Genomic DNA, 22,514 nt, shown 5'->3' on the forward strand with positions numbered 1-22,514 from the left:
AGGCTGGAGACCCAAGTTTATAATCCAGAAATAATTTCTTGTCTTGGGGTCTGCCATGCCCTATTAATTATCTCAAAGCTCTGAAGTCTTCTCCTAATACATCCATACACTAAAAGATTAACTGCCACCATTTTCTGAATCTTTATTGTATGTCTTGTAATCACTTTCAGTCACGTAATCATCACAATGATAGTAGATGCTATTCTTATGCCCATTATACAGATGAGGAAATGGAGGCTTAGAAAGGTTGTATCTTCCCGAGGTCATCCTATTTCTATTCCAGAGTTTGTTCATCTCCTATTAAATCTACCATTTTCTAGTATCTTGCTTTCACTTAAGAAACACTTGTAATTTCCTAACTCACATGGCTAAACATCGGATTTACAATTATTCAATTTTTGAGAATTATTGACAAAGGAAATATAATAAAGGCCAGGAAAGAATTAAATAGATAATATAATTAGCAGTGGTTATAATTCATTAAAGTTTGAAAATGGTGACATTTTTCTTCTTGCGTAATGGATGTGATAGTTCAATTAAAAAACAAATATTAAATACTCCAAAAGTGCCCTGTATTGGGACTGTGAAGATTACAGGGGTAAGGAACAGGCTTTGTCCCTGAATTTCAAGTTGAAGAGAGGGTAAGAGCCTGCAGTTGTCCAACATGTGACAGTTAATATAATCGGGTGCTACACTGTGTAGTAAGGCCATTATGCTTTGGCAAAGTTCAAAGGGTAGCAGAAACCAGGACAGTGTAAGGATTTATGGAGGAGGTCTATCTGGAGTGAAGTATGTAAGGATGAATGGGGATTGAATCTCTAGAAAAGACAGAGCTGAGCTAGGACATTGGCATGATACTCACTAGGAAGTTAGAATTTCCCCAACTGAATGGTCAGCCTGGTTTCTTGCTGCCTGAATGTCCCTTGTCTGTAGAGAATATATAGTCTTTGAATTCAAAACAAATGCTGTCCCAGCCAAGCTTAGCACCAGCAATGTCCTGAGTGACCCACGTCTGGAGCAGTGAAATCAATCAGATGCAAAGGGTTATTTACACAACTGATAGCTTCCTGCCTCAGACAGTCACGGCTTCTTTTAAGGTTGCTGGAGCAAACACTTTGCTTAATATTTGAACCTAGAGAAGTTGAAAGCCAAGTACTTATTTAAATATTGATCAAGCTCGGGGCTTGAAAGCAGGCAAGAAAACTGCAGCTAGCATTGTATGTCCTTAGTGGTAAGAGTTTCACAATTCCTAGTTTTGCTGGTTTCCTTCTTTTTAGTGGGGAAGGGACTTGAGGATAACTTCTTATATTTGTTCCTCTTTCCACATTTTCTAGTTTTTTAAAAAAACATATACATACCTGCCAGAATTTAAAAAAAAATAGAGATTCAGTACTAGTGATATGAAAAAGGACAATAACAACAAAGGTTTCTAACACATCACCATATTTATTCATCAGAGTTTGAAAATCATTTTTGTCTGGCATGTTGATTTAGGTCATCTTCAGTTCTAGCGATTCTCCTGCCTCAGCCTCTCGAGTAGCTGGGATCACAGGCCCGCACCAACAAACCCAGCTAAATTTTGTGTTTTTGTAGAGACGGGGTTTCACTATGTTGGTCAGGCTGGTCTCGAGCTCCTGACTTCAGGTGATCCACCCACTTCAACCTCCCAAAGTGCTGGGATTACAGGTGTGAGCCACCACGTCCCGATCGAAATTTTTTCTGTAATTTGAAAGATATTGCTGCGGTGTTTTTGGGCGGAGTCTCGTTCTGTGGCAGGCTGGTCGCGGTGGCGGATCTCAGCTCACTGCAAGCTCCACATCTCGATTCACATATCCTCGGCGCCAGTAGCTGGACTGGGCACCCGCCAGCACCACTGACTGTGGTTTTGCCTTGTTTTAGTGAAGTAGCGGGGGGTTTCCACATATTCGCCGGGATGATTACCGATCACGACCTTTCGTCATCCGTCTCCGGCCTCATAAAAGTGCTGGACCTGGCTTTGACGCAGCGGCTGCTGGCACTGCATAAACGCGGCAATGAGCGAACTCTTTTTGGCTGGCGCCGAGATAAACCTTGAATTCTGGCTGCAATGAGGCTGGCGTTGAATAATGGGATGACAGCCAGATCGGCAGCAATTATAGCGATTGAGACCCGCGCGCGGAGAATTGCGCTTTGCCTGGAACGGGACTAAGTCATTTTCGAGGCCACGATGGTCTTCTCTTGCGCTGCATCTCAACCTTTCTCAACGTTTCTATCATGAAATTGATGGAAACAGGTATAGCGGCTAAGAAATTAGCGGGCGCAGAGAGGTAGTGGTGGCACGCTCTGGAGCTGGGCTCATTTCTGGCTTGGTATCTTGGTGGCCAGCTTCCTCGGGCCACACCTTTGTTATGGTTCTGTGGGTAGCCAGTCTTAAAAGGAAAAACAAAGCAGAGACTCAAGGTGATTTTATAAATTTTATTAGAAACTTTATATTTCAATACTAATTTCCTTACAAATAGTCTTAACTACAACACTTCCTGCCACAGAAGACTCAGATCGGTAGTTTTACCTTTAAAGCTGTAACAATGGTCTTAAGTCTGTATGATGAAAGCCTGGCTGATGAAGAGGCTTGGCTTCTGCTCTTGGGGTTGTCATCACATCTAAGAGGAAAACCGCTTTGGAGGATAAGGGAGTCCCCTTCACATTGCTGTTCATTGTAAAAGTGGTTATGGTTTTCATACGTTTTTGAATTAAGACTTGCAGCCACTTGCGTGGATAAACGTGAAGGGAATCGCAGCTTGCAAAGCTCGGCCGGAGAACATGAGCTTCAAATAGAGGGCAAATGCTGTTTTTAAAAATAATATTTCCTATTGTAATAGACCTGGGCCGTATTATGTCACGGGTGTGGTGGCTTTTGGCTGGGAACACCCTGAGCCTCCCTTGGGCCTGGCACAACTCCTTTTGCGAGCCGGCAGCCCAGCGCCTTCCTCGGGAGGCGCCGAGGCGTGGAGGCGCCCGGGGCGCAACTGGCCCTCCAGTGGCCCGGCAGGTCCGCGCCAGCCTCCGTGCCTCAGAGCTCCGGGCCGGGGGAGGGAAGCCGAGGCCACCGGCCGCCGCCCCGCAGCGGGAGGGGGCTGGCGGAGACAGCGCGGTCGGGGCAGCTTCAGGTTTCCTCCTGGAGCCGGTGTCGGGCGAGGCAGGCGGGCGGGCCTCGCCATGTGATGCGGCCGCCGCGAGCCGGGCCGGGAGGTGGGCAGGCGGGGATCCAGTGGCAGGGGGGAGGCGCGGGGGGAGCGGGGGGAGCGGGGGCGTCACCCGCTGAGGGCGCAGCCAGCCCGGCCCGGGCGCGCGGCCGCAGCTCCACCCCCTAAAGCCTGGCTTCAGTCCTGCCGCCGCCAGGCGTTGGCATCGCCGGGGAGAGCCTTCCGGACTCCGGGCGGCGGCTGGCGGGGGGCGCTTTCCGAGGCGCCCTCGGGCAGGGCGCGGGGGCAGCGCCTCGCCTGGGCTCTGGAGACTGCGGGGCCATCGCTGCAGGTAAATGCTCTTTGGGGCTCCATGGTCTGCGTTTCCCTGCAGCTCTGGGCGGAAAAGTTTGCCCACCTGAGTTCGCATCCGCAGGGCCACTTTCTCCAGGGTCCCCAGGGATGCGAGGGTCAGCAGAGGTGACCCGGGAGCTCTGCAGGCGTTGCGGCGCGAGGGCTGGGCGCCGCCTCTCGCTCTCTAGAGAGCGGCAACAAGTGGAGAGGGCGGCGCAGCCTCGTGCGGCAGCGGCGGCAGCTGCGGAGCGCGGGGTCGCTCGGGCGCACTGAGAGCTGGGGGCTGGGCGGGTGAAAGCCCAGCCAGTGTCCTTCGGGAGCCAGGGAAATAAACAGCGCTCCTGCGGTGGAGAAGGGAGAGCGTTGAGAGTTGGTGTCCGTCCTTCCCATCCATGCTTCTGCTCCGGGGCGGAGGGTGCTTGGCAGGGCCAGGACCGCAGAATGCAGACGGAGCGCAAGCTCAGGACACACGCACTACCACTTACTCGTGTGGAAGCATTTGCTGTGTTTCAAAAGGCATTTATAGTTACCTTGGTTGGGAAAGGCGGTCAGAATTATGTGGGACTTCTTACGCTTATTTTATGCATTTGTTTCCCCTTAAATACCCGGGGTGTATGTGGTGATGCCACAGCCTTCCCGTGCTTAGGGTTTCCGAATGACAGGCGGGTGTTTGGCCAAGAAGGCACCATTTGGGTCGAGGGCTGTATGGAAACTGGGTGCTCAGGCGGCCCTGGAAACCCAGCTCTGGTTTCCCAGAGACCAGTTAGATTTCTAAGAAAGAATCCATCTCTAGAGGCCCACAGCGTCCCCGCATTGGTTGACTGGGGGGGCCGAGGAACAGTGGTAACATCTGTGTTTGCGCAGCTTCTCCCGCCTAGACCCCGGCCTGCGTCTCCACAAATCTCCCCACACCAGGAGTTATAGAGGTTCACCACGGACCACACCAATTGGGCAAAATACCAAAGAAAGTAAGGTCTTTAATATTCGTTTATAAAGAACTGATCATTTGGGATTCCATGGGGACCCTGGCTTTCTGAAGCGTTGTTATCTCGTGTTCCTAAGCCCTGAAGCTGTCAGGGGTAAGTGAAATCCTGTTTTTGCTGCAAAAGCAAATCAAGGACCTGCCTTTGTTAGGTTCTGTGGCATCTACTTTGTACATGACAATCCAAGCAGAGTGGTAACTTCTGGGAAACCTGGGAAGGTTTCTCCAGATCTGTCCTGGGTTTTTAGTTACACATTCTTAAAGCACATGGGTATTTGCCTAATCTTGATTAATAGCCAAAGTAACCCCTTTGGAGTATTTGGAGAAAAGAGATGAATACTGCAAAACCCTTTGGAATTTTTAATGTAACATAGTATTGCAATGTAATGTTCTGATGTGGACTTTGTATGTGATTAACTTTGATTAAAATAGGAATTTGGCTAGCATCAGATATAGCTAATGGTTAGGGAAACTGAGGCACAGAGCTAGCTATAGAGTGTGTGACTCAGATGAATGTCTTGGGTAAGGGGAGAATGGTGAACAGAGAATCAGTGTTTGTCCTGCTTTTGACTTTTTTTTTTTTTCCTTATCAAAACCACACAATCTGGTCAGCTAAGAACAGGTTGTATAACAGGCGTGTCATTAGACTTTCCTCTGAAGTACCCAATTGTCTTTTAAGCAGTTTATAAACGCTTAAATGTACAGAAGAAAATAGTAGTTAGTAACTAAGTTTCTATGAAATGTCTCAGAGGACTCACTTGGGTGGGTTTCATGCTTTTTTTTTTTAATCATGTGAGTACTGCAGAAGAGTTTGGAATCTTTTCTTATTGTGTTATAAGAAACTGCACTTGTGGCTAAGACTTAAATTGGGCAGGAATTTCAGGTGAGCTCTGATACATGACCTCCTTTAGTATGCCCTGTGAGAAAAGACTATGTGTTCTAAGTAGGTATTAAATTGCAGCACATACTATTACTTTTATATTAAACATTCTGTACACCACTATATTGGTACCCAAGCTCCAACAAGTCCTGCCAGTTTATGACCAAGGGCTGAATTCCAAGAAAAAAAGATTCATGATATAAATGTTGGAAAAGCCTCAAAAAAGATTCATGATATAAATGTTGGAAAAGTCACCTAAATTACCTAGGCTGACTATAATTTTATTATGCTTTTATTCACTAATCAGATATGACAGATCTGGTTTGGGTAGGTTTTGTGTAATTGCATTTGTATTTATGTTGCTTTTAGTGAAGCAGAGTAGCTCTGGGATTCCCCCCTGCCCCCGGCCCCCACCCATAACCTTAAATATTTGTTATGAAGAGGTGGGTCAACCTGGGCAACTCCTACTGAGGCTGTAAAAACAGTGTTACATTTGAAGTGCACCAAATTCAGGGAATTCTGCCATGCTAAAGTTGTGCTGTAAATATGCCACCCTGTCTGGCTTGAGTCCACATCTCTTACTTAGGCAAAGCGGGGCTTTGAGATATTTTTCTTGCTTAAGAAGTGTAGGTCAGGTCCTGTGTCACAGAACATTTTGCTCTGATTGGATGACACTCTGTCATTTTGTCCAGTCTCTGTGACCCTTAGTTCTTTTGTTATTATCATGGTATTGGAAGTTCTCAGAAGCCCAAAGCAATGTCACTCTACTGTTTTGCCATTTTGACAATCTCTATTATGGGGCTCTCTTTCTGAACATGTTCTTCATTTACATTCATTCAACTAATATTTGTTGAAGGCTTACTATGTGCCCAGCACTGCTCTTTGCTTTGATTCTCTGATCTTTGGATTCCATGTTGAAGGTGACACTTTTCCGGCTTTAGAGTTTTTAGGGTCTGTTGCATTTTCAGAGTAGAATTTTGCACACTCCACATTAAGACATTTGGCTGGCCAGGGTGGGCGTGATGGCTCACACCCATAACCCCAACACTTGGGGAGGCTGAGATGGGAGGATTGCTTGAGCCCAGGAGTTCAAGACCAGCCTGGGCAACATGGCAAAACCCTGTCTCTACAAAAAATACAAAAACTAGCCAGGCATAGTGGTGTGTGGTGTGTGCCTATAGTCCCAGCTACTTGGGAGGCTGAATGGGAGAGGATAGCTTGAGTTGGGCAAGTTGAGGCTGAAGTGAGCTGAGATGGTGCCACTACGTTCCAGTCTAGGTGACAGAGCAAGATCCTGTCTCAAAAAAAAATTAAAGACATTTGGCTGGCAAAATAAGTCATGTAACTTTTTTTTTTTTTTTCTCTAATGCGATAGTGCATCTTCTTAATTGACTTCCATTTTTCCTTTGAAATTTGATCTTAGGCACAATAGCAATTTGCTTATTTGTAACATTATTGCTCCTGGACTTCTTCTCCTGGATAACCAAGATAATGAGATCTGACATCATTTTTTAATGAGAGAAAGCAAAAAAGTATATAATTGAATAGTGGGCATTTGTTCCAGTGATGTTGGTTTTGAACACTTGTATAAAAATGTATTTTAATTTTCAGAGGTGTTTTCTCTTGTTTTGGTTTAATCTTTGCCTCAATTATAAATAACTCGAGGTTTTATTTCTGTAGAAAGTTAACATACAAGTGATGTTCTCTTAAGAGCAGATGAAAATGTATCTATGAATGAGGACCAACAGGCAGAAATCGGCAGTGGTGGCTTTGCTTTCCATAGTAGCCTGTTCAGAAGAGATCCTTCCAAAACCAGCAGGGAAATAACATTCTGCCTATTTCAAGTTGCAAGCTTTGTGTGACAGCTGTGCACATGATCATTGTGCCTTTAAAAAATATACACTTGAAATGTTAATATGCTTCAAATAAATAAATATATATATATATATATGCATTCCCTTAATAAATAGATGAAGTGTATATTGCATCTATTAATGACATTTATGGTTTAGCTCTTCAATCCATTATCAAACACTAGTGACCATGCCCTTTGTGTTTAAGGCTTACTCCTTTTCTTCTATCATTTTATAATTCAAGAAATTATATTTCATAAATTCTCACGAAGTGGTTTAGAATGTGGACTTTGGAGCCAGACTGTTTGGGTTAAATAGCCCCAGCTTTGCCCTGGCTATGTGACCTCTCACTACCTCAGGTTTTTCCGTTTGTAAAATGCGGATAATAATAGTAACCTGCTTCAACTGTTGTGAGGACTCCGTGATTTAATTAACAGACAACCCTCCTGGTAGTGCCTGACAGAGAGTAAGTGATGATTGTAGTTATAGCAAATGGAAAATAACCATTTAAAAAGAATGAAAGGGGTAGCAGGTTTTTCAGCTTTCAGAAGGCAGTGAGATGTCAGTGTGACCCCAGGAGAAATTGCCCTAGGCTGGGAGTTGGATGAAGGGATGGAGTCCTCTGGCTTTCCAGTTTTGTGACCTTGGGTGAGTATTCCTTCTGGAACCCTTTCTGGTCCCAGTTTCCTCATTCAGTAAAATGGAAAGGATTAGACTGGATGGTCTCTAAAAGCAACCCATTTTTTAACATTCTACTCGGTCGTGATGAGTAGAATTTGAATGTGATGTATTAGTCAATTTGCTTTACTTGTCTTGGTCAACACTACTAGAAATGTACTGTCTACAAGGTTAGCATTGTGCCTGCAACAGGCATTTGAATAGATGATGAGCTGTCACTCTTATTACTTTATCTCTCCTTGACTACCAGTCATTAGGGTGAAATGACTTGGACTTATCTTCCTGGATTTAGTCCAAAGAGATTTCAGACATGCAAGTCCAGATCCTTTGTGTGGGCCATATGGCTGCCCTAGTCCTCTTCTTCTGAAGAACCCCTCATGTAGAAGAGGGGTGGTACAGTTCTGGAAAGAGGAAAGACAAGTGGATGGTTTAATTTTATGATAAAAATAATTTCTATCAGGCAAAGAAGTCTCATGAAGGACTTCTAAGTATGGTGAAAAGCAAGAGGTTTTCATTGGGCTGGATGGTTCAGACAAAGTCCCTCGGGGGCTTATATTTTTGTCTTTTCCCACTAAGACCCTGATTTATTGTCTGTACATTGTCACTGGTTCTTTGTCAACAGTGCTTCTCCTTTTCTTGCTTCACCAGCCTCCTGGTTTGCTGTATGATTAGGTGTTAGAGTTCTGAAAGGTAGGGGATGTTCAGTGATTAATGAGACTACTGACTATGGGTTCTTTACTTTGAGCCTCTAACCCAGGATTTCAAGCCCTGTTGTTCACTGGAACCACCTGGGTTCAGAATCTCTCAAGTGGACCTAGCATCATTTTCTAAAGAGGCGATTCTAACGTACAGCTGGGTTTGATAGCTACTTTCCTAATCTTTAGGTGTTTCTGGCTTCCTACATCGCACAGTGCCTAGGGAAAGGGTAACACCTGCTATTTCTCATGGTGTTACTTTTATGCTGTTGGTGGTGTGTCAACTGTCCCCTGCTGTTTCCCCCTTGTGAACTCTACAGTTCTGTTAGCCAGTACTAGTAACTGCCTATGGAACACGTGTGTTTCTAACTTCTTTGACTTTTTCATAGTGGGCTCCTTTTTCTCCCTTGCCAACATGTGTTGCATTCCTCAAAGCCCAGCTTAAACCACTTTCTCTCTGTAACCTTCAACTAACTTAGTAGCAACTGTGCTGCTTTCCCTTCTGAACTCCTATCACTCTCTCATTTTTTACTTACCTCCTGCCCCTGGGGTCATTGTGTGTTCCTGTATATAAGTCTCAACTTTACATCATGACTGTAGCCCATTAATGACAGGGACCCTGATTTAGGCTACTCTGTAGGGTGCTCAAAGCAGAATATACACATGTTGGTTGGTTATTTAGTTATTTTGCTGTCATCTCAAGTCCTTCTTGTTTACAGCACCACTGCAAGGACTACTGGGTATCCGATGTGGATTGTGTTGGAAAACACTGGGATGCAGGGGGAGAAGGGCAAAGTTTACTCAGGAAGTAGACAGTCCTTCCCAGATGTAAATGGGGGACCTCATGGACCTCTCAGGAAATTGTATCAACCTGCATGGGGAAATGAATGAAATTCTTGATTAAAATCTGAGTCTTTGGATTGAAAGAAGCCTAAAAGTTTTTCTCTAGTCTCCAGAAGGTGCACAGTTCCCCTGCATGGCCTATCTCTAAATGGTTGACCAGTCTGTCCTTGAATACCTTCAGTGATGAGGACCTCATGGCCATAAAGATAATCCATCTATTTGGAAAGCTTAGGCTTTTAAAAACAATTCTCCCTCATCCTAAGTTTGTCATATTTCCGCTGTGTGGAGGCCATTCTTTTGTTTTGTTTTGTTTTGTTTTGTTTTGAGACGGAGTCTTGCTCTGTCACCCAGGCTGGAGTGCAGTGGCCGGATCTCGGCTCACTGCCAGCTCCGCCTCTGAGGTTTACGCCATTCTCCTACCTCAGCCTCCCGAGTAGCTGGGACTACAGGCACCCGCCACCTCGCCTGGCCAGTTTTTTTGTATTGTTTAGTAGAGACGGGGTTTCACCGTGTTAGCCAGGATGGCCTCGATCTCCTGACCTCGTGATCCGCCCATCTCGGCCTCCCAAAGTGCTGGGATTACAGGCTTGAGCCACCGCGCCCAGCCATAAAAAATTAATTATATATCCTGTCTTCAAGTCTTCTTTTATTGAGGTTGGAAAATAAAAATCTGTTTCTTCAGCCCTTGTTAAGTGACATGATTTTGAATCCTTTCACAAACCTGAATATTGGACATATTCCAATTTGCTATTTTCTTTTTAAAATGTAATTCTTCCAGATGCTATCTGACAGTGTAGAGCAGCAGTCGCCAACCTTTTTGGCACCAGGGATTGGTGTTGTAGAACACAATTTTTCAATGGACTTGGGTGAGGGGGATGGTTTCAGGATGATTCAAGTGCATTATGTTTATTGTACATTTTATATAATGAAATAATTATGCAACTCACCATAATGTAGAATCAATGGGAGCCCTGAGCTTGTTTTCCTGCAACTAGATGGTCCCATCTGGGGTTGATGGGAGACAATGACAGATCATCAGGCATTAGAGTCTCATAAGAAGCCCACAACCTAGATCCCTTGCATGTGCAGTTCACAGTAGTGTTCGCGTTCCTATGAGAATCTAATGCCTCCACTGCTCTGACAGGAGGTGGAGCTTAGGCAGTAACGTGAACGATAGGGAGCAGCTGTAAATACAGATGAAGCTTCACTCCCTTGCCTACTGCTCAACTCCTGCTGTGTGACCTGGTTCCTAACAGGCCATGGACCTGTACTGGTCTGTGGCCCCGGGAGTTGGAGACCTCTGGTGTAGAGCACAGATCTGTCCCCCTTTCTTCTAGGGAAGGAGTGATAGCTCATGGTTAAGATTAGCAGCTGGAGGTCAGAGAGACTTGGGGAGACTCATGGCATGCTGCTTCTAGCTTGTCTTGGCCAAGTCACCTGAACTTTTAGCCTCAGTTTTTGTCTATTTCTCTCATAAGATTGTAAAAAGGACTCAATAAGATAGTCTATATAAAGTGTTTAGCACTGAACCTAAGATAGAATAACTCCTCAATAAACAATAGCTTTAAATTTTTTTTTTTTTTTTGAGACAGAGTCTCATTCCATCACCCAGGCTGGAGTGCAGTGGTGTGATCTCAGCTCACTGCAAACTCCGCCTCCTGGATTCAAGCGATTCTCCTGTCTCAGCTTCCCAAATAGCTGGGATTAGGGGTGCGTGCTGCCATGCCCAGCTAATTTTTGTATTTTTAGTAGAGACGGAGTTTCACCATGTTGGCCAGGCTGGTCTCGAACTCCTGACCTCAGGTGATCTACCCTCCTTGGCTTCCCAAAGTGCTGGGGTTACAGGCATGAGCCACCGTGCCTGGCCTAAAAGTATTTCGTAACCATACTATTGAGTTTCCATGTTCATAGTCATCTCAAAATTAGTTTCTTTTTACATATGTTGCTATGGCGCCGTATCTCCTCATTCATGGACTTGTGCATTTGGGTTTTTAGTCTTAGGAATAATCTTAATATTTATCTCTCTTGAATTTATTTTCCTGTATTTGACCATTTTTTCCTAGTCTTTTAGAGTGTTTATACATTTTTCATATTCACTACCCCTTTTAGTTTCAAGTTATCCATAGGTTTGATATACATTTATTCAATGCCTAAGGAAATAATAAAACTGTTATTTAGGCTGAAATCTAGGGCAGAGCTATTTGATGTGTCTATGCAAACTTCAGTTCAGGTTGATGTTTATCATTTTCAAGTAGACTTGTTCAACTAATTACTACTTATTTGTACCAACATCTGGTTCTTAATCCCCCATCTCCTCATAAAGATATATACTGTGTCTATTATATCTCTTTGTCTACCAGTCCAGTAAATTATCACCACATAATAAAATGGGGTTATTCTCAAGTGACTTATTCTTTGGGAGCATACACTGGCTCCAAAAAGCTACTACTTTTTCTTCGAGGTCCTCATACACCACAGTTTAAATAATCTGCTCTAGAATCTTAATCTAGGATCAACATGAAATGCCTTCTGTCTGTAATTTGTAGAATCTGCCGTTTTGAAGGTCAGAATGACATGCGCTTGTCTCCTGTATCGAATCCCTCTGCCATTGTCCACAGTTCCTGATGGATTATGGTTAGGAAATCTCATCAGATTCTTTACTATCCTGGCATGTCCAGCAGCCTGGAACTGATTCAGACCAGCTTGATGCTCTCTTACAATGGACTTTCCCACTTAGAGATGTTCTTTCTCTCCTCTTTAATTGAAAAATCATTACCTTCTAAAAAGAGACAAAATACAAATAGACATGGAGGAATTCTCACTTCTTTATCAGTCTTCTACACTCTATCACCAGCCCCAAGTCAACCTATCCCTTTCTTGACATTCTGGCTTTAAAAATAAGTTGAAATAAAAATTTTAGTATCCTTAGATTTTTAGAAAACCTTAGGTTATTTAGGCCTTTAGACTGCCTGATACAATTCTAAAGAGCATGACTCCCTCATGTTTGTTCTTGCAAAGGGCCAGGGAGGAGGGTAAAAAGAAAGCCACTCATGGGCCAGGCGCAGTGGCTCACGCTTGTAATCCCAGCACTTTGGGAAGTCGAAGCAGGCGGATCACCTGAGGCAGAGAGTTCGAGACCAGTCTGACCAACATGGAGAAACCCTATCTCTACTAAAAATACAAAATTAGCTGGGCTTGGTGGCACGTGCCTGTAGTCCCAGCTACTCGGGAGGCTGAGGCAGGAGAATCGCTTGAACCTGGGGGGCAGAGGTTGTGAGTGAGCCAAGATCGCGCCATTGCACTCCAGCCTGGGCAACAAGAGTAAAGCTCCATCTCAAAAAAATAAAAAATAAAAAATAATAATAATAAAAAAAGCAAACAAGCCATTCTTTTTACCATTTATGTATGAGTGGAAAATAGCACACACCTAGGAATCAGGACACCTGGCTTTAGTCTTGAGCTCATTGAAAGTAATCTCTTCATATCTCTAAGAATCAGTATCTTTTCCAAACAGAAGGACTTTGGTTGTTTCTATGAACTGTGATGATTTCTTTAGGTAGTGATTTCATTTGCTATTTATAAAGCTTGATGGAGGTGGAATTTGGATGTGGTAGTGTAGTAGGGAAATTAAAGTCCGGGTTTATCACTCTGTGGAATAACCTGTCTCCTTTTTTGTTTATTATCAGAAACCCACATTTAGGTATAAGAATCAGCTCATCTAACATAAATGTTGTCTTTCATGGAGTTGTCAACTTTGCAACTTGTCAAAAACTTTTCAGGAATGGATTTCTGGAAGTTGCTTTTATAGCAGTTATCACAGCCCCTAGAGACAAAGCAGGATTCAGCTGGCCATTCCTATTCTTAGAGATAAAGAACAATGCACAAAACCCATTGCCAATGCTTTAATAGGGTTTTAACTGAGGGATTCTTAAGGGGGAGTGAAATATAAGTATTTCTCTTAAGTTCTATGTTTCCTGACATATGTAGCTGTTATGTAAAATACATGTATATTGTTTCTTCTCTCGTTTGATCACCAGAAATATTGATATCTTGCTCATTGACAATAAAACAGTATCAATGACTCCTTGATGTTTAGTTAGAAAGGTTCCAACTTGGATAGAAATTTGTTTATTATGAGACAAAGGTCTTATGTCCTTTGATTTTTAGTCTTCTTGTAAAAATGTTTTAGTGTTAATAAAAAGGTGCTTAAGATTTCACCTATAGATAACTTAGGTTGTTACAATAAAAATGAACCCTCTAGGTTATCTTCTTCATATCTACAGAAAGTCCCAAATTAACTTCTCACTTGGCATGCTTGTCTCACAATGATAGGGCTGAGCTAGAGAAAATTCACCTTTACCACGAACAGTTTAAAGAAACTACATCTTGATAGGAATGCTAACAATAATTTGCATATTGGTTTATCAGAGGGTTTTTTGGTATTAAAAATAAAGAGCAAGTTTTTTCCTCTTTCGCATTTATGGTAGGAAGGTTTATCTTCATAAGCTGTGTTGCACCTTTGTGGGTAGCAGCAGAAGAAATTAGAAGTAGAGAGATGTTTGGAGTTCAGTTAATTGAAAGACAGTCTCTTTAGTGTGAGTTGGAAGTGATTGCTAGTGGTTCACACCATTCATCAGAGTAGGATAGTAGAGTGTGTGCAAGAGGAAGGTTTTAAGAAGATTGTCAGTCTGAATGTAGCAAAGGTTGGACCACAAGTAGATTTGGGTTGAAGTCTTAGCATTGCTACTGATATATCGGGTGGGTCATATCACCTTTCTGGGCTCTGGTGACCTCATCTGAAACCTAAGGGGCCAGGGTCAGACCACCTCCATGGTGTGTTCCATATCTCAAGTTCTATGTTTCTACGGAGGTAAGGATGGTGTCTTAAGCCTCCCTCACATTACGAGCATCACGCTTGGCTCCCAGAGTGCTTTCAGACACTTGACTGGCAACATCTAGATTGTTCAGGAAGTTGAGTTTGAAGATGGTACTTCAGCGTTGCATCTTTATGGGGAGAAATGATTGCAGATACTTTGAGATTACCCTGTCATGGCAGCTCATGTTATTGTTGTCAGAATACTTCATGAGCAGTGAGGTGGAATCAGCCAGTAATAATCGAATAATTATTTTTAATAGAATTTTAGGATGAATGAAAATGGGTATTAATTTCATTTTAACATATTGAACTTAATGTACCTAACCCCACTGAGGCTGGGTGGAGAATATGCTCTGAAATGTGTGGCATTTTTGATAAATATAAGTTTTTAGCTAAAATAAGAACTTTTATAATGATTGCATCCCCTCTCTCCCTACCCCTATCCCTGTTCCCATCTTTCTCTACCTCTCCTCCTTCTCTCAAGAAACCTACGGATTTTCCTTCTGTTTAGTCTCACACTTTTTTCCTCAAAAAGAGATAGCAAATCTCTAAAACTTCTAGTATTTTATGTAGTTCCTGACTAGTAGTATGAAAGAAAACACACTTGTGCTTCTAAAAAGGTAGTTTTGTTTGTTTGTTTGTTTTTGAGACAGTCTCGCTCTGTTGCCCAGGCTGGAGTGTAGTGGTGCCATCTGAGCTCACTGCAACCTCTGCCTCCTGGGTTCATGCCATTCTCCTGCCTCTGCCTTCCGAGTAGCTGGGACTACAGGCGCCCGCCACCACACCCGGCTAATTTTTTGTATTTTTAGTAGAGAAGGGGTTTCACCGTGTTAGCCAGGATGGTCTCGATCTCCTGACCTCATGATCTGTCTGCCTCAGCCTCCCAAAGTGCTGGGATTACAGGCGTGAGCCACCACGCCCAGCCAAAAGGTAGTATTTTAAGGCATGACATCCTTCCACTTTTCACAGAGCCTCAAGATAAAGATATTTTATTATATTGGAGATTCGGACAATGGATTTATTCTATTTGAGATTTTGGTTGCTGAGTGTAGGGGCTCTAAGCCCTCTTATCATCTAGGAGTTCTTTCCAAAGCTTTTTCACTCCAGGGAGTTTGGGAGTGTTATTTGATTTTTTGAGCCTTTATTGAGTTGGGTTTAGCTAGTAATTGCTATAAGGCAGACATATGCTGCATGCTGGAGGTTCAGAGATAAGAAGCTTAGAGGTAGCTCTTGAGGAGCTCTCAATGCTGACAAATTAGCTGCCATAAAGCCAGTAAATACACTGTGATATGGAGAAGCAGTGGGCCAGCGTGCTCTCAGCAGCCTGAGCAAAGGCAGTTTTCTGGGAGCCATACCTGGTGTAATAGAGATCAAAGTATTGTTTAGTTTTTTTTTCTTCTTTCCTGTTATGGTGTTCTAACTGTAATCTATATTGTAAATATGCATCTGCTCCAGTGATGTTATAAAAACCAGTGAATTTAAGAAATTGATGTTTTAATTAAAATTTGTGTAATTGGAGTGATTATCTTTCAGATGTTAGAATGCAACCACAGACTGTCGCACTTGCTTTAAAACTATTATTTTTTGAACATACAAAATTACTTGCTGCTAATAATTTTTTAAAACCCTTTCAAAGTTGGGCTTATAAATAAATATTTACTGTAGTTATTTGGTGGGAGGGAAACTCAAATATTATCAAACAGAAAGGACGATTCCTTTATATTCCAATTTGTTTTATTGTGGCAATATGCTTGCCATGACTTTACATCTTAAATTTGTATGGAAAAAAACTTAGTTATATGTGTATGAATGTATTTTTATAAGTGCAGATACCTGAGAATTGAAACAATTTTATAGAATCCTGGAAATGTTTGATAAAGGTCTTGATGTTGTTCTTGAGATGTCAACAGCAAATTGATTCTAATGTTTCTATTGTTTGAGGAGAGGCCTCTAGTCCAGGGCCACATATCCTACAACTTTGAGTTACATTGAAGACCACAGCTTAAGCCAAAACTAAACTAGGGAAAGTAAATTATAGTGGATTATTTTGCCTTTGTGATGTTAAAGAATACTGTTGTGGATACAGTGAGTACATACTGGTCTTTATTTATTTTGGGGTACAGGGTGATTTGAACTGATTAGTACCTAAAATTAAAAATATAAAATCCTTCGCTGCCACAGTTGAATATCACTGAATTTATGGAGCACTTAACATTGCACAGTATTTAGAAAATACTAATCGAATGAATCACCACCTCATGTGTTGTTTTGACAGGAAGTGTATCACGTCTCAATAATTTCCTTAACATTTTTTCCTGCCAGGTGCCTGTTTTCTTCTTGTTGTTAACTTTTTTCTATAGAATTCCAAATATGTGGTTGATTTCCCCACTGATATACTTTCACAGTTCTTTTTCCTTTTTTTCCTTCTTTAGAGTAGCCAGTGCTTGTAGCTAGTGTTTGTATGCAAATCTAAGGCTTCTTACAGGGAAGAGAGAATGAGCAGCTGTTTTGGAGGCTGATGTCCAGCCTAATGCCTTTCTCTGGTAAGCAGATCTTCATGGCCCTAGCACGTAGGATTTTACCAAGTAGGTTTTCAAATGTACCATGTCTAAGGCCAAACTTACATGAAGTATTGTTCATTCAGTCATCTCTTGAGAGATTAGGGAGGATTTTTATTTTCTATTACATATATATATACACACACACACACACACACACATATATATACATAATTTTTTTAACAATCAGCATGAGCTATCTTGAAATAAAACAAATTAGAAATCATCTTTTTCTAAATTAAAAGATTACACAGATGTATACAAAGAGACATTTGTAATTAGCTCAGTAACTTGTGCAGCTGTTGAGAACATTCATATGTTTGTTTTTGGATATTTGGGTTAGTATATTTTCGGCTAGTAAAAAATGTGTGTATGTATACATATATATGCACACCATAAGTATAAGTTTATATGCATTTTACCATTTCTATAAATTTTTTATTTTATTGATTTTATCGGTGAATTGTCAGCCATAGTCTCTTTATTGAATGTAGAGTTATTGCAGTTTGAGTACAAGTATACCATAGATAATTTCTAATAATGAAAAATAAGTGGTTTCTTCTAACAGAAGTCTTCCTTTGCTTGTAATGTAGGACTGCATAGCATAGTAAGCCTTACATCACTAGACATTTAAAGGCTTATGACTATAGTGTATCCCATGTAAAACTGAAGTCTATAAATAGATTTTAAGAAGACGTGTTGGGGGTTGACATTTATGCCATTAGAGGCATTCTTTTTTTTTTTTTTTTTTTTTTTTGAGACGGAGTCTCGCTCTGTCGCCCAGGCTGGAGTGCAGTGGCCGGATCTCAGCTCACTGCAAGCTCCGCCTCCCGGGTTTACGCCATTCTCCTGCATTAGAGGCATTCTTGCTGTTCAAATTAGTGGTATGCTTTTTCACATTTATGCTTTTTCATTTTCTTATTTAGAAATAACAAATTGTATAAAAATGAATACTACGTATTTGCAAATCAATCAGTGGGTTTATAAAGGTCAATACTGTAGTAAGTATTGCTTTTTATATTCTTAACACAGATGAATGTCTAAACCAGAATATGGTTAAAATTAGATGCACATACAGGAAATAGCTAGCATTCTTGAAAATGACAGGTATGGGACATTAATACCATAATGTTGTGACCACTAGAATAGAGTAGAGGGTGGTAAGCTAGGCCTGGGGTGGACATTTCTTATCTGGGCTCCTGCTCTTTGTCAGCTCTCTTCCTTTGATTCTTCTCTGCTTTCCTCTTGAAGGGATCAGACAGGTACCTAGACATAATCCCATAAGTGCTACTGGTACTCCAGTCCTCAGTTTCCTCATCTGTCACCTTCTGTGATTCTATAAGCAATATATGAATAGTTGCATGTACAATGTGAAAAGCCCCTAAGAAAGTTGAACAGCCTTGTTCTTTCATGCTTCTTACATCAGAATGCCATTTAGCTACCAGTTTGGCAGAGATAGAATATTTATAGTGCCAAAGGAAGTTTCAGCTAGTGGACCCTGTTCAAGCCAAACTTTCTTCTGTGATATTAATGTTAACAGAATTTTTTAAAAAATTAAATGAAAAAGAAGAAATTATTATCTCTACGAGTCAGCCAGCTGATGATTTATTAGCAAGTTTTGTCTAAAATACAGTTGTTCTTACTTAGAGTCTCAAAATTAAACGAGTTTAAATCTAGTTTAAATCTAGTTTAATTTAGATGAGTGTTTTGCGTTTCCAGTTTCCTCATCTATGAAATGGGAACAATACCAGCCCTTTAGATAAAACTGGGTAGTTTGCTGATGAAATGAAGTTATAGAACTTAACTTTGGAAACACTTTCAAAAGTTTAAATGATATTTAAATATAAAACCAAAAGTGTAGCTCCATTTGCAGAGAGTTATTTATGACATAGATTTACTATTGCTGTAAATATATGTGTGGAAAAGCAGGGAGTGTAATCAGTTGGTACTGTGCCAGTTCCTAAGTCTCTTTGTTAATTTAGCACTTCTGCATTTAGTAATGTGTAAGAAAAATGTGGAGCCAATTCAAATTAGGGGAAGAAACTCTCAAAGAGGCTGTTGTGTAGAAAGAGGGACTAATGAGTGGCCATGTTCTGGTAGGAATCCCTGGTTCTGTACTCATGGTCACAAAGACACTGTTCTTACATTCTTCCATTGTTTAGCTAGAGCATAAGGCCACTTGAGAAAAGGCATTGTTTAACCACAAATCCCTCTTTCAGGAAAAATGAGTTACCACCAAAGAGATTTGTGTAAGTACATCTGTCATATATTGGTGGAAATATATGCGTTTAAATGGTTTGTAAATGCTTGTCTTCCTCTTCCATGAGGAAAGACAGTTTCAGTGCCCCCAAGCATTAGTTTTTTCTAATCCTTCAAACCTGGTGACTAAAAGACTCCCTTCTCTTGGATTAGAGGGCATAATGGAAAAATAATGGCAGGGGAAAGGCTTTTTTTTTTTTTTCTTCTCATTTCATCTGGATTTGGAGTCATGCTCGTTTATAACAATAACACTCTTTAAAAAATTAGTTGCTTCTCCATATCAGAAATGTTTAGGGCCTAAGTACACTGACTGTCTTGGAGTCTTGAGTTTTTGTTGCCTCCTTGAGAAGGATATGGCTTTTAATATATTCTTAAAAATCCCATCTGGATCTTGTCTGCTGGCGATGCATGGTATTCCTACCACAGAAGACAGGGATCTCTCATAATTAGCAAAACCCCTGAACGTAATTGCACAGTTGTATAAATGGAGCTTACGAGGTTTAGTCAACCATCTGAGCAGTCCCTGCAGCATTTGAGGGCTGTATTATAGGGAGTATCTGGTGACATTTTCATCAGCTATAGAAAGATCACTTTGTATTATTTGGAGTTTGGAGTTTGATATGAATAACAAAGAGGATGATGGCCATTTATCGATTGCTTTTCCTTGTTAGGCACTGTGCTTGGAGCCTCATGTTGCTATCTTGAATTCCTGCAACAATGTTACTATTCCTGCCTTGCAGATAAGGGAACTAAGGAGCTGAGAGGTTAAGCAACCTGCTGCAGGATTTGTAGCCTGTTTATTGATCCCTAGTTTGTGGGGGCTCTAAGCCCTAGCTCTCATCACTTTCCCATGCGGCCTCTATAGAAGGCTTGGAGGGGAAATCCTGCTTGTCCACCATGAAAAAGACCAGAAGAGGTTATGTTCCACTCAACTAAAATTTGATCTAAAATTTTTCCTGCCTCTACGTTTGCAGATTTGTTTTTATAGTGAAACTAAATGACTTGTTTATACTTACCACCATCTATGTTAGATACCGGTCTGTGTTTGGAGATCTGATTTGCATAGTTTGTCATCCTAAATATTTCCAGGATGAAAAACAGGGTTTTGTTTTTGTTTTTTTAACTTTCCCCCTAGAGTTAATTGGCTATTTGCTTGTTCAATTATGACTTCTCCAAGTTCATGGTTGTTTTTTAGAGGAAAAGCTTCAGACTAGACACAATACTCTTGACCCAGAATTCTGACCTCTCGATACCTGTGCTCTGTTCCCAGCATGTTTAATGCATTCCAGGAGTCTGTTTGCATTTTAAATGCATTGCGTTTTGAACTGAGGGTGACTTCTTCTCATTCAGTCACTCCCAAGGATTACCCTGATTTTTTTTTTTTTGTTCCGCTCTACCACACTGCACTTGTTCTTTATCGGCCTTGATTCTGTCTTCTTGGTTCTTTTCATTTTCCAGTGGCATCCCAAGGACAGTGGGCACACTCCTCTGCTCCCACTCCCAGGGTACAGACAATAAGGGGTGTTTTATCTGTAAAGAATTTAAAAACACTTTAAGACTGATTTTAGTTAGCTGGTTTTTACTATCATCATGCCCTAATATCTGTTCATGTGGCTGCTCCCTGAAAAAAAATCTGTTGGTTTAAGTTCTCAACAATTGTTGCAGTCACTGCTACATCTTAATATCTACGTAAACTTCAAACTTGCACATTTTAATGACTTATCCTTTAACACATGTTGTATTCAGCATGAAATTTATGTCCATGATAGCTCCCAGTTATATAGTTGAGTCCCACACATGCTACAAGTATTTGTTCTGAGAGTAAATTCACAAAGGTTTGGCATAGTTCAAATTCACATCATGAACAAGTGTTTGATTTCTATAGTATTATTTAACAGTACATTTAAATGGTAGGTTTGAAATAAGCAATGGTAACACAGTGATGTTAAAGACCAAAAACAAAGCTTAGGTTACTTTAAATCTGTCATTCTGTGTGACCACTTGGAGTTTTTGTGTTTAAAATGTTAAGCAGTGAAACAGAGTGAGAGCTGTAAGTTATAATATTTTAGTTTCATAAGTGAACATTTTATACTTCAAATAATTTATTGAATTTGAATATCTTTTAAACTGAAATTCAATTTTTAAAATAGTTTTAAAACTGAAAAACCAGTGAAGAAAAGATTAGATGACTAGTGCAATTTAGTGGTTACCTTCATTATATTTTTGGAAGACATTTAATAGTTTTATTTATATTTGCTTTATTTTTTATTGGCACAATTATATATAGTATGCAGTTCAATAAGGTAAAAATTTCAGCTGGGCATGGTGGCTCACGCCTGTAATCCTAGCACTCTGGGAGGTGTAGGCAGGCAGATCACTTGAACACAGAAGTTTGAGACCAGCTTAGGCAACATGGCAAAACTCCATCTTTACAAAAAATGCAAAAATCAACTCAGTGTGGTGGTGTGTGCCTGTAGTCCCAGCTACTCAGGAGGCTAAGATATGAGGATCGCTTGAGCCCAGGAGGCCAAGGCTGCGGTGAGCTGAGATTGTGCCATTGCACTCCAGCCTGGGCAAAATGGTGAGACCCTGTTTCAAAAACAAAAACAAAACAAAACAAAAGAAAATTTTTTTCACTGCATTCCTTTTCTGGTCATTATTGCCATGCATTTTATTTTGAGATTATCACTGGAAATACCTTTGTCATCTAGAGGTGGGGAATGTTAAATGACCTACCTATTTAGGCATCAGATGCACTAGGTGTGCCACTGCTAGGACCACTCAGTATGTAGCTCTTGTGTCTCCTATGATGTATTATCTGCACAGTTAGTGAGAGTCTGTGTTATAGGTAAGCACTTAAAGTAGCAGACCCTGAGTTAATTTCTGTGGAATTCTTCCTCACCTATGTTCACCTATATTTCAGATTTTACCGTTTCTCTGGGTTACTGTAATGATTTCCTGGCTATAGTCTGTGTTTCCATGCTCTCGTGTACCTGTTTGCATCCCTGCTTGCTCCCCCAGCACCATCCATACTCCACTCTGTTGTCAGCGCAAAGTTTCTAAAACGCAAACCTGAGCATGTCCATTTTCCATTTTCAGTTGCTCGCTAGCCCTGATAATCTTCAGTCCTCATGACCCTTCAGGCTCTGGCTCCTGTATTCCTCTCTGGCCCTGCCTCCTGTCAAACAGATGTCCCAGGAGCTCCTTGAACATACATTGCTGCCTGCTTTTCTGCCTTTGCATTTACTTTTCTTTTGCCTACCATTTATTTTTCTCTTCACTGTCTCCTCCCTGCACAAACCTGGCTAGCTTCTGTTGCTAGTCATTAGAACCACTTGGAGAGGTCTTTGAATTACAAATCCCTGGACACTGAGA

The 22,514-nt window shown here is 41.4% G+C and overlaps 1 protein-coding gene across 3 annotated transcripts in view; it reads left to right on the forward strand.

Annotated features, from left to right (window-relative positions):
- The first annotated feature begins 3,392 nt into the window (after positions 1-3,392).
- ARHGEF28 (Rho guanine nucleotide exchange factor 28) overlaps positions 3,393-22,514 on the forward strand; it is a 313,224-nt gene continuing 294,102 nt past the window's right edge. For all 3 annotated transcript variants that reach the window (XM_021939454.2, XM_009208611.4, XM_021939453.2), the window contains exon 1: positions 3,393-3,513. The gene's annotated coding sequence lies outside the window, so the exon portion shown is untranslated. The remainder of the gene's footprint in view (positions 3,514-22,514) is intronic.

This window comes from Papio anubis, chromosome 5 (genome assembly GCF_008728515.1).
Source record: "Papio anubis isolate 15944 chromosome 5, Panubis1.0, whole genome shotgun sequence".
NCBI classification, from domain to species: Eukaryota; Metazoa; Chordata; class Mammalia; order Primates; family Cercopithecidae; genus Papio; species Papio anubis.